Source organism: Dermacentor albipictus, unplaced genomic scaffold, assembly GCF_038994185.2.
Source record: "Dermacentor albipictus isolate Rhodes 1998 colony unplaced genomic scaffold, USDA_Dalb.pri_finalv2 scaffold_33, whole genome shotgun sequence".
NCBI classification, from domain to species: Eukaryota; Metazoa; Arthropoda; class Arachnida; order Ixodida; family Ixodidae; genus Dermacentor; species Dermacentor albipictus.
Window position 1 is genome coordinate 1,452,632 of NW_027225587.1, and position 12,369 is coordinate 1,465,000.

A 12,369-nucleotide genomic window follows, 5' to 3' on the forward strand; every position below is an offset into this window, starting at 1 on the left:
ATAAGCGCACTTGTAAACCGAGATTAAGGCGCTCCGTCCTGCGGACGCTGACGCTCGGGGGGCCAGAACTCTTACTATAGTTACTACTGCCGGTAATTCGAACTGTTCCTAAAATTCCTAAAATTGTGTCCTCCTCCGAATGTTTCTCCATGCTCACTAGTTCTCTTGCTCGAACACTTATAAAGCATCATAATTTGTTTTGGCGACATCACGTATGTACTATACTCTGTGTGCCGGGACAAAGAGCGCTTTGTAGCAAAATTTTATTTGGCTGCGTTTGCACCAAGCTCAGCAAGTCTTCCCTGAATGCCCTAAAAAAATATGCGGAGTAGATTAGTGTGAGCACATTCATTTTAAGTATGACGTCTGCAACTTCGCCAACGACCGTGCAGTGCGCTATGACATCTGACGCGTCGACCTACTCTACATTAAAATATTGGTCTAAATCATGTGTCAGAGAAGTGAAGTTTAAGGGCCGACGTAAATTGCGGGTGTGCAAGAACAACCCGTTGTCTTTTTTCAAATCGAGTTTTCTTCTGGGCATTGTTACTTCGAAGTTCTGAAAGACGACGATGTGTGCGTTGTAATATTGACAATCAGAAGAACAAGAGGAAAATGTCCACCGCTCCAGGATATAAAAAATTTAAAGAATAAATCACCCCTTGAACGTACAACGCCTGAAAGTTGTTGTTGCTAATGAGAAACACAGCCTTGGTACGCAGCAATGAGTGTTCACTTCACGCCGTGCAATGCCCCCGCACGGATCAGACACTGCTACCAGCACTTAACACGTTGCACTGACCACAGCAATCGTTTTACTTGCATCGGCGCGAGCTTTTTATGGAGACGTCGACAGAAAACAAGAAAATAAACAGTTGGCCAGCGTCCTTGGGTATATCTCATCTGCACGTGCCTGTTCACAGGAGCCTGACGTCACGGGAATTTACCACGCGGGTTATCGGCTTCTGTGTAGAATGCATTGAGTGCACGCTACTGAATCACACAGGGAGGGGGAGGGGCAGACACGCATATGCTAACTGCTTTCGATAGGATCACATACATGAATATTGGGAGAAATATCTGATGCCGCTTTACGCCGGCTCGCTGTTCGTCGTGAAAATATCCCAAATGGTCTTTATGTTTACTTTATGAATTGCTTACTTTGCCAGTTTTATTAGAAGTAACTCTAGGCTTGCCCACTCTCGACGACACTTGCCATGAATACAGACTTTTTCCACGCTCAGATGCGCTTCTTCGCGTGATGTGAAATAAATGCAAAATTAGGGTTGTCCGTTAAGAGTGACGTACGCCATCTGCATGTAGATCGCGAAGTCGGCATCTGATGTAGAAATATCAATGCAGAAGCAGATGACCAGGCGTTTCCATTTTTTTTTTCTTCCCCAGAAGGCTTATTTTAAAGCATAACTACGGAAATAGGATGCATGCAGCAGTGATGCGTTTGGATGTGGCTGTCTCTAATGGCATGTAGTGTAATATACAGGGTGTTTTTTTTTTAGCTGCATGCACCAATTTTTTTTAAAGATTGCCTATGCCAGACAGGAGAATTCTAGCCCTTGATTTATATTACTCGATCAGGGGACCACTACATATACTAGAAATCAAGATGTTCAATTGAATAATTAACGTAACTGCGTTAAATAACTTTCGAATTAAATAATTTACGCCACATATTTCAATCTACGATTTATAGCCGCTGAGTTCGCATGGCATGTCCACTCGCAACGAATTCTCTGGGCCGAAGCAGTTCCGAGATTATAACTTAAAAAGTGTCCGACAAAATTCGTTGTCGATCGTTCCAGAACAGGTATTCGGCTTTAACTCGGGAAGAGGACCTTAGTTTTGAAACAATAAACGACAACCCTATGATCATCATTTAGGAGTGTGCAATAGAAGTCGGTGGTAACTCCGTTAGGCAGGATACCAGTAAGCTATCGCAGGAGACGAAAGATCTGATCAAGAAACGCCTCGTACCCTACAGCTAGAATAGAACTGGCAGAACTTTCGAAGTTAATCAACAAGCGTAAGACAGCTGACATAAGGAAGTATAATATGGATGGAATTGAACATGCTCTCAGGAACGGAGGAAGCCTCAAAGCAGTGAAGAAGAAACTAGGAAAAACTAGGTACCCACAAACCAGAGTAGGAGTAGGTTGTGACAATTTATTGGCAAAACCCTAACAAGTACCAACAGTTGAATGGAAATTTATACCTTGACTCATTTAGTGGTTTTGAAATTGACAGCGCGTATGTTCGCGCTTTCACTGTTCAGAATGGGGCTGCATTTCAATATCTGTTTTTTTTTTCATGTGTACTTTCTTTTGCCTGTAATAGACATGTCGGGTCGGAGTACTTGCAAGAAGCTGCTAGTCTGAAAGTTTGCAATCGCTTATGCACTCCAGCTGTTACTCTGCAGAACATTTTCTTAGCATAGCAGTTCGGGCATGACACAAGACGAAGCACTTGCTTAGTATTTTCCAGCAGTCCTGATCACCTCATCAGTAAAACAGTTGACGCCCTGTTTCGCCCTTTGAAATAAAACCCAACCTGCTGTTATTTAAACGTTAGCAGCAAACGAGTACTTGATAGCTTTTTTCCAAGCTGGAGGAATGATTTACGAGCACGCTTAGTTTTGGGCGCCGCCCATAGCGATTGCTCCTCGGCAAAGATGAGAAACTGATTATGCATCCACGTTTCATGCCTTGAGCGTAGGTCCATTGTGCATACTTGAAATGCTGACCCTATCGGAAAACAGAGAAGAAAAACCCAAATGTTTGCGAATGCTGAGTCAGTCATGCATCACAGAAGCCCGTATTCTTCAAACAACAAAAAACAAACCAGTGAAGGCCACCGTTACGCGAGAAACGAAAAATACCGTACGAGCAGCAACGGCCATGGCTTGTTTTCATGCACCACCTATGCAAGTCAACTCGCCGAACACTACTCACGTGTGTCGCCGGTGAAGGGAATTTCCCGGAATTCAGAGGTTATCGCCTCGCGTCAAGGGGCAAAATAAGAGACATTGTCGAGAGCTGCACGTGTATGAAAAGGATGAAGTGCCTTTAGATTGTCCCCAGAACCGGTATTACAGAACCAGTATTCGGTTTTAACTCAGGAAGAGGACCTTAGTGTTGAAACAATAAACGACGATCTTATGGGCATCATTAAGGAGTGTGCAACAGAAGTCGGTGGTAACTCCGTTAGAAAGGATACCAATAAGCTATCGCAGGAGACGAAAGATCTGATCAAGAAACGCCAATGTATCAAAGCCTCTAACTCTATAGCTATAATAGAATTGGCAGAACTTTCGAAGTTAATCAACAAGCGTAAGCCAGCTGACATAAGGAAGTATAATATGGATAGAATCGAACATGCTCTCAGGAACGGAGGAAGCCTAAAAGCAGTGAAGAAGAAACTAGGAATTGGCAAGAATCAGATGTATGCGTTAAGAGACAAAGCCGGCAATATCATTACTAATATGGATGAGATAGTTCAAGTGGCTGAGGAGTTCTATAGAGATTTATACAGTCTCAATGGCACCCACGACGATAATGGAAGAGACAATAGTCTAGACGAATTCGAAATCCCAAAGGTAACGCCGGAAGAAGTAAAGAAAGCCTTGGGAGATATGCAAAGGGGGAAGGCAGCTGGGGAGGATCAGGTAACAGCAGATTTGTTGAAGGATGGTGGGCAGATTGTGCTAGAAAAACTGGCCCCCCTGCATACGCAATGCCACATGACCTCGAGCGTACCGGAATCTTGGAAGAACGCTAACATAATCCTAATCCATAAAGAAAGGGGACGCCAAAGACTTGAAAAATTATAGACCAAACAGCTTACTGTCCGTTGCCTACAAAGTGTTTACTAAGGTAATTGCAAATCGAATCAGGAACGCCTTAGACTTCTGTCAAGCAAAGGACCAGGCAGGATTCCGTAAAGGCTACTCAACAATAGATCATATTCACACTATCAATCAGGTGATAGAGAAATGTGCGGAATATAACCAACCCTTATATATAGCTTTCATTGATTACGAGAAAGCATTTGATTCTGTCGAAACCTCAGCAGTCATGGAGGCATTACGGAATCAGGGTGTAGACGAGCCATATGTAAAAATACTGAAAAATATCTATAGCGGCTCCACAGCCACCATAGTCCTCCATAAAGAAAGCAACAAAATCCCAATAAAGAAAGGCGTCAGGCAGGGAGATACGATCTCTCCAATGCTATTCACACCGTGTTTATAGGAGGTATTCAGGGACCTAGATTGGGAAGAATTGGGGATAAAAGTTAATGGAGAATACCTTAGTAACTTGCGATTCGCTGATGATATTGACTCAGGGGACCAATTGCAATGCATGCTCACTGACCTGGAGAGGCGAAGCAGAAGAGTGGGTCTAAAAATTAATCTGCAGAAAACTAAAGTAATGCGTAACCGTCTCGGAAGAGAAAAGCAGTTTACGATAGGTTGCGAGGCACTGGAAGTGGTAAGGGAATACATCTAGTTAGGGCAGGTAGTGACCGCGGATCCGGATCATGAGACTGACATAATCAGAAGAATAAGAATGGGCTGGGGTGCGTTTGGCAATCATTCTCAGATCATCAACTGCAGGTTGCCATTATCCCTCAAGAGAAAAGTGTATAACAGATGCGTCTTACCAGTACTCACGTATGGGGCAGAAACCTGGAGGCTTACGAAAAGGGTTCTACTTGAATTCAGGACGATGCAACGAGCTATGGAAAGAAGAATGATAGGTGTAACGTTAAGGGATAAGAAAAGAGCGGATTGGGTGAGGGAACAAACGCGAGTTAATGACATCTCAGTTAAAATCAAGGAAAAGAAATGGGCATGGGCCGGACATGCAATGAGGAGAGAAGATAACCGATGGTCATTAAAGGTTACGGACTGGATTCCAAGGGAAGGGAAGCGTAGCAGGGGGCGGCAGAAAGTTAGGTCGGTGGATGAGATTAAGAAGTTTGCAGGGACGACATGGCCACAATTAGTACATGACCGGGGTAGTTGGAGAAGTATGGGAGAGGCCTTTGCCCTGCCGTGGGGGTAACCAGGCTGATGATGATGATGAGCAGCACACCTACCCAGTCACTATCTAAACTCTTAAATCACCACTTGTTAAAGATCTTCACCACCCTCCCACCTTTTGTCCAAGACACGCCTCACTTCCAGCGAATTACCGACTGCATTAGCGCCAAGCAAGTCCTTTCCGACCGCGCTATTCTGATCACCTAATATGTTCCTACGTTTTACACTAACATACTCATGAGAGAAGTAATTGAAGCCGTATCGAAATCCCTGGTAGTCAATCCTGAAACGCATGCTCCTGAATTTTACCTATCACTCCTTAATTTAGTTCTCACGCTCAACTATTTCGAATTCGGTTCTGTTCGCCACCTGCAAACTTTCTGCACAAGCATGGAAACGCCATTCGCTCACACGCATGCCAACATTTTCATGAGACAGCTTGAAGCAAACCTGTCAAATTCATGCGCTTTAAAGCCAACACCTATCTGGGTTACATTGGCGACATAATTATAATATGGGAACATGGCACAATCGCACTAATCGGCCTAATTAGCCAGCTCAATCGCTGTCACTCAAGTAATATATTTACCGCTCATCACTCTCCTAGTCAAACTAACTTCCTCGGCCCGACGGTCTTCATAGAAAATAGAAAACGGAGAATGACACTTTACCGAAAGCCTACGGATGGCCAACAATATTTAGACTGCAACAGTCATCACCCGTCGCACTGCAAGCAAGAAATTTGTGTCGGACAAACGAAACTAATAAGAAGAGTCTGCAGTGAAGACCACGATTATACCCACCGCCTAAATGAGCTTAAAGCAAGGCAGCCGAAAGAAACTATCCACAAATTCCTCTCGACAGAGCCTATGATGTCGCGTCAAGATTGGAGAGGCAGTCGGAATTAGCTAACAGCCTACACCATAATGGGAGGTGCCACCAGCCTTTATAACAAAATATTCTAATGCCCTCCCAAACAGAAAGACATCCTGCCAAAATACTACCCAATGTTATCAAGTAACGAGCGTCTGAGAAAAGCGTTCCCAGTAGCACCAAGGATGGGCTATCGCCACAACAAACTTTAAAGGCATGTCAATGCACACAAAAGTCCACCAACATCATTCCCCCTTAATTAAAGCATGTTGCCGCCCCAGGTGCAAAACCTGCAGGCACCTTCAAAGTGACATTAAATATAAGAGCTCCGCAAATAGTCATACACACGAAGTGAAAACTAGCTTTACTTGCACTAGTTCCCACGTGAATCATATGCTTGAATGTTCCTTCTGCAAGAAAGAATATATCGGTGAAACGGGGCCATCAATAAACGCCAGATTAAACAGGCAACGCGCGGGCACAGCTAAAAAGCTTCCCAAAGCCATCGCCGAGCATTTCAACCAACCAGGTCATAACTTTGATGAAGTTAAACTCTGCATCCTATAGTCAAATTTCCATTCTGTGCGAGGCAGAAAATACGGAGAATCATACCTCATCCTAGTTCAGGACATTGCAACCAATAGGCTTGAACGTTTCAAAGGGAGCTTCAGAATCTATTTGCTATGCTAAACTTCCAGCTATAGGCAACAGTACTTGGTGATATTTAATTAGATTGCTTAGCGGTTCTTTTCCTCCCTTTCTCTTTTTCTTCTATTTATATATTTATTCCATTTCAGTAATTATTTTTTTTTCACGAGTGCCATTTTCTGTCGTTTCTTTTATTCTCTCTTTCAGAGGGACGATAGCTCAGTGACGTCCAACGGAGCAGATAATAGTCCCCGTTCTCCCTCACACGCAGTCGTCCGGGCCCCTCCCACGGAAAAACGCACGGCCGCCTGACACGTGGCGCAACCTCACATTCCTCCATCGACGTTGAATCGCACACCTGTCTTTTCATTTCTACACCCTCGCCGCTAACACACCCTCAGTCGTTGCCTCGCGCACTTGCGTTACCCCATCTCCTCTTTAGAAGAACCCTATGCCGAGGAAAGCGTGTGTCGCCTTGAAGAAGACAACTCCACTTGTTGAAAAGTTGGCTCCCGCATTAACCTTGTTCTCGTTTTGCTCATCGTCTTGAATTTCCATTTCCCACCTTCCTCGTGTTTTCCCTGGATGCTATTAAATAACGCAAACAGGTCTTCCACCTAAGGTCGCGTAAAACTGTGCCTATCATGCGTTCAAATGTTGCAGGAGCATTACATAAACTGAAGGGCATTACGTTGAACTCGTGAAGTCCGTCTGGTGTTGCAAGGGTTATCTTGTCCTTGACCGCCTCGTGTACGGGTATTTGCCAATACCTGGATTGAAGGTCTAGACTTGAGAAACTTTCAGTGCCCTGGAGCGAGTGAATGTCATCGTCGATTTTAGGCATTGGACATATGTCTTTGCCGTGATGATATTATAGTGCTCGATAGTCGGCGCTAAACCGCGCAGAGCCGTCTTTCTTCAGGACGAGCACAGTAGACGAGCAAAAACTGGACGATGGCCGAATGATGTTTCTCTTGAGCATCTGATCAACGTTGTCCGCATTGATTTTGCGCTTAGCATAGGGCACGTGGTATGCGCGGCTTCGTACAATTGAGCTGCCTTCGGTTTCCATCGAATGTACTGCGACGGAAGTGCGCCCCAGAAGCTTGCAGTGAACGTCAAATAAGGCGCTTTGCTTTTGCAGTAGGGCAAGTATGTACAGGGATTCTGGACATTCTCCTTCGAAACTTCATGGCAATGCGCAATTGTAACTCAATGGGAAATTTCTTTTTGAATTATATTTTAGAAAATAGGCTGAAGGTCAAAAAGTTTCAACTGAATACAACAAGAGGATAGTACCTTCTAACATATGCATTATGGCACTTAGTCCGAGCATTGGTGGTGTATTAAAGGAGGTCATAGAGGGGACGTGAAGTCACACGACAGGATGAAGTCGTTATGCACCCTCCCGGAAGAGGACATATTGACTTCAAGAAACGCCAAATTTAAACCGTACATTGGTTTATTACAGTTGGCATTCAAACGTTAATGGTAGATGGAGTGTTATGCAGCCTGTTTGCACGCGCAGGTTTTTGAGAGGCAGCCGAGACAGCAGAGAGTGATTATGCGTGTGCATGTCTTGAGCTTGCATGTGTATGGTTGTATGCGCGTGTGCGCTCTGTGTATGTGTGTGTGCGTGTGCCTCCGTATTTGCGCTTGCATGCGCGTGAGTGCGCGCGTGAGTGTGTGAGTGTTCGCAGAGTGTGTGCATGCCTGCGTGTGTGAGTGCGTGTGTGCGCGTGTACGCGCGCTTGCAGTGCATGCGTGGGCACGTGTGAACTTGTACGTGTGCCAACTTGTGTGTTCGTAATTCAGCATGCACGCGTGCGAAGAAATATGTGCGTGTTTGTGCGCGCATGGATGCTCTGCGGGCGTATTGTGTGTGTGTGTGTGTGTGTGTGTGTGTGTGTGTGTGAGTGTGTGTGTGTGTGTTTGTGTGTGTGTGTGTGTGTGTGTGTGTGTGTGTGTGTGTGTGTGTGTGTGTGTGTGTGTGTGTGTGTGTGTGTGTGTGTGTGTGTGTGCGCGCGCGCGCGCGAGGGAGTGTGCGTTTGTGTGGAGGGAGAGAGAGAGTGTTTCTGTGCGTGCGGAAAAGCGAGAGTGTGTGCAAGGGAAAGAGAGTGTGATGTGTGTACGAGCGGAGAGAGAGTGTGCGTGCGAAAGAGAGAGAGTCTGTGCGCGTTCGAGTGCCTCCGCGTTGTGCATTTCCATGCGCGCGAGTGCGTGTATGTGTGTGTGAGCATTCGCGGCGTGTGTGCATGCCTGCATTTGCGCGTGCGCACGTGTGTAGGCACGTGTTAGTGTATGTGTGCTTGCGTGCTTGCGGTGCATGCATGGGCACGTGTGAATGTGTACTGGTTTCTTGTTTGTGTGTGCATTGTTACCTGTGTGTGCGTATTGTGTGTGTATGTGAGTGTGTGGGAGAGAGAATTCGTCTACGTGTGTGTGCATATGAAGCAGAGAGAGCGTGTATGTAAGAGTGATAGAGTGTGTGTGAGTGCGAGAAAGAGATTGTGTGTGTGCGCGCGCATGCGACGTAGAGAGTGTTTGTTCGTGCGAGCGAGAGTGTGTGCTTGTTGGTGTGAATGGACATTTTTATGCTTACACTTACTCTTGGAAATAAACGCAATATGGAGATCATTAAAACTCACATTTAAATCCACGAGACAAGAACGAATGAAACTGCATTTGTGGCATTACTCTTTCTCAAAGCGAAACGGACAAAAAAGAAAGCGCCTGTGACGTCAGTATCGCCACCCTAGATCGGCACGGCCGCAAGAAGCTGCTCAGCGGTTCACCTTCGTTATCTTGCTTCCGTCGGCGGCAGCGCAATGTCTTCAGGACAATGCCATGCTAAATCTGCACCATCATTGCATCGTGTACCGTTCCTGTGACCAAGCAAGCTTTCGGTAGCGCACTTTCGCTGCTACATTAACATTTCAACTTTAAACGTCTTGCCTTGGGAAAAACAATGTGAATAACAATCGACAGTCGTCTGGCCGCAAGGAACATACTCATGGAGCCGTATTATCGATGACAATATCCCAAAGGCTGAAAGCGGTCAGGCCAATGTTACCCGCGATCTTATTCCGATCCTAATTCAAAATGTTACCCACGATCTTAATTGCAAAATATTTGTTGTTAGCTTTTACAGAAGCATGTTTAATAAACATATATTCGCCCAGCTACACAATCTTGAAGATGGGCTCCAAACTACTCATTAGCTTTAGCCGCCCAAGATCAATTATTTAAAAGCTAATTATCATAGCTTCGTAACTTACGCACACAACTGCTCAACTTGCTCCGTATCCGGAGGTTACCATCTGAATGCTCGAATGATAATAATGTCAGAAAGAATCACAGCCGTCTATTTCTCAAAATTTGGTGCCGTTAAAGAATACCGCCTCTATATTGATGGTGCAATAGGCTTCTGATAAAGCAGGTGCGTATGCTTCCACAGGTTTTCTTGACGCAATTCAAGTTGATGAACTTAGATTGCATGCGCCGCACAATGTACTCTTTACAATGTACTCACCTACATTATACAAGAAACAATTCATCGCCACGCTACATTACAAGAGGTGTGCCGGAACATTTTCTGTGCTCCCGGTTATATTTCTGAGCATTCCTGGCATCAGGCTTGGTTACCTGGCATCATTAGGATTGAAAGCAGCTCATACCTAGTGGCCGAAGCAGGTAGACTACTTTAGCCACTGGGTCGGCGTAAGGAGATAGATAGATAGATAGATAGATAGATAGATAGATAGATAGATAGATAGATAGATAGATAGATAGATAGATAGATAGATAGATAGATAGATAGATAGATAGACAGATAGACAGATAGATAGATAGATAGATAGATAGATAGATAGATAGATAGATAGATAGATAGATAGATAGATAGATAGATAGATAGATAGATAGATAGATAGATAGATAGATAGATAGATAGATAGATAGATAGATAGATAGATAGATAGATAGATAGATAGATAGATAGATAGATAGATAGATAGATAGATAGATAGATTATAGGCGAATAATGCTATTCACCTTGATAACAGCTGTCTCGGGGAAAGCACTGGATAATTTTTGCAGTAATTCGGTACAGATGGGGCAGTGCGGATCCGATTAGATTTGGGCTAGGACGGAAAATATCGAAATTTTAGGATGAGACCTTTGCGGCAAATGTATTGATTGCATAGCGAGTGTTATAATAAATTATTCGGTTTCACGAGCAAAAACCACAGTATAATTACGAGGCACATCGTAATGGGGGGCTTCCGATTAATTTTTACCACCTTCGGGTTCTTTCAACTTTCACACAACGCACAGCACCCCCCCGCACATACACACACAAACGTTGCTGCATTTCACCGCCACCGAAATGCGGCCACTTCAGCCGGCATTCCATCTCACGCCCTCTGGCTTAGAAGCACAGCGCCAATGCCACTGCGTTATGGTGGCGACACTGGGAGGTGTGAAAACCGGCCTCCCCAAGCTTGTCGGGATGCGCGATCTCTTCATAGTGCCACTTTCGTCGGAGGTGCTGGGCGACTGGAAAACAGGGAATTAGGGGTTGATTTACCCTACGTGAGTAATTGACAAACGGCGCAACAGAGTCCCCGGACTGCTGTAAGATGACGGCATTGTGCCACTAGCGACAATGAAAGACATTTACACACACTTGCGAATATTTGTGGCAACGCAGCGACGAATGTAGACTTTCAGATTAGCACAGAGAAATCGAGAATTGTGATCTTTAATGAAAAGGCGAGTAATTAGGGGGTGTTAATTCAACAGCAAGTCATGCCCATAATCAATGTAAATGCCTGTGCGTATATATAGGGTGTTCCGCGAAACTTGAGCCAAACATAAAAAATATGTAAATGACACGTAGCTGAACAGACTAAAAGTAATGCTTGCGATCGCTTGGAGACACTCAGATTATTTGTTATTCCGGTTTTAAAAAAAATTGTCTCAAATAATAAATAATTATTTAGTTAACTAATTAATTATATTTATTGATTCATTGTATAATCATTAATTATCCCTTCACTGCACAACTTTCTGTCCTCAAATTATTATTGATGGAGTTGTAGGGAAGGATAACCGTAGCTGTACTCCCATAGAAACTAATTTCAGTGAATTTCAGCGGTTTGAATTCGCAGAAAAAGGGTATGTTGCGTATTCGCAACAACGTGCAAATAAAGAAGAATTTGTAGGTGAAATGTAGACTTCGTGCGATTCCAAGTTAGATGTTTATTCGCACGTGACAATCATTGGTGCACGTATGATTTAGTGTGCGACAAAAAGAAGCCATTGTACTTGCTTGTAAACCACAGGTGCTTCCCACACTTCGTGCAGTACGTCATGCAGATTCCCGTGCAGCCAGGAAACAATGCAATGTTTGCGCTTTATTGTCAAAATGTAGAACACGGTAGCGTGCGGACACACCGCATCCTTCTGAAAAAAAAAATCGACCAGAAAACATTTTGCACACATTTTAAATCGAAAGGGATTTAACTCGTGGTTGTCGTCACTCCTGGAAAGGTCGCTGCCTCCACTATCAGGAGGAATTACTCGGCCATAAAAGCGTTTGAGAGCCATTTCACTTTTCCGAAGAAAATAAACCATGTACACGTTGATGCATTTGCTCAACATAGCAACGTTCCGTCGCCAGGAACAAACTATTCCGAGATAACAATGTTTTTTTTTTTTTTAAATCTACGGAGTGAGGAGCACGTGGAGCTTAGCATATAAACTTTCTTTGGGCTTTGTCTTATGGG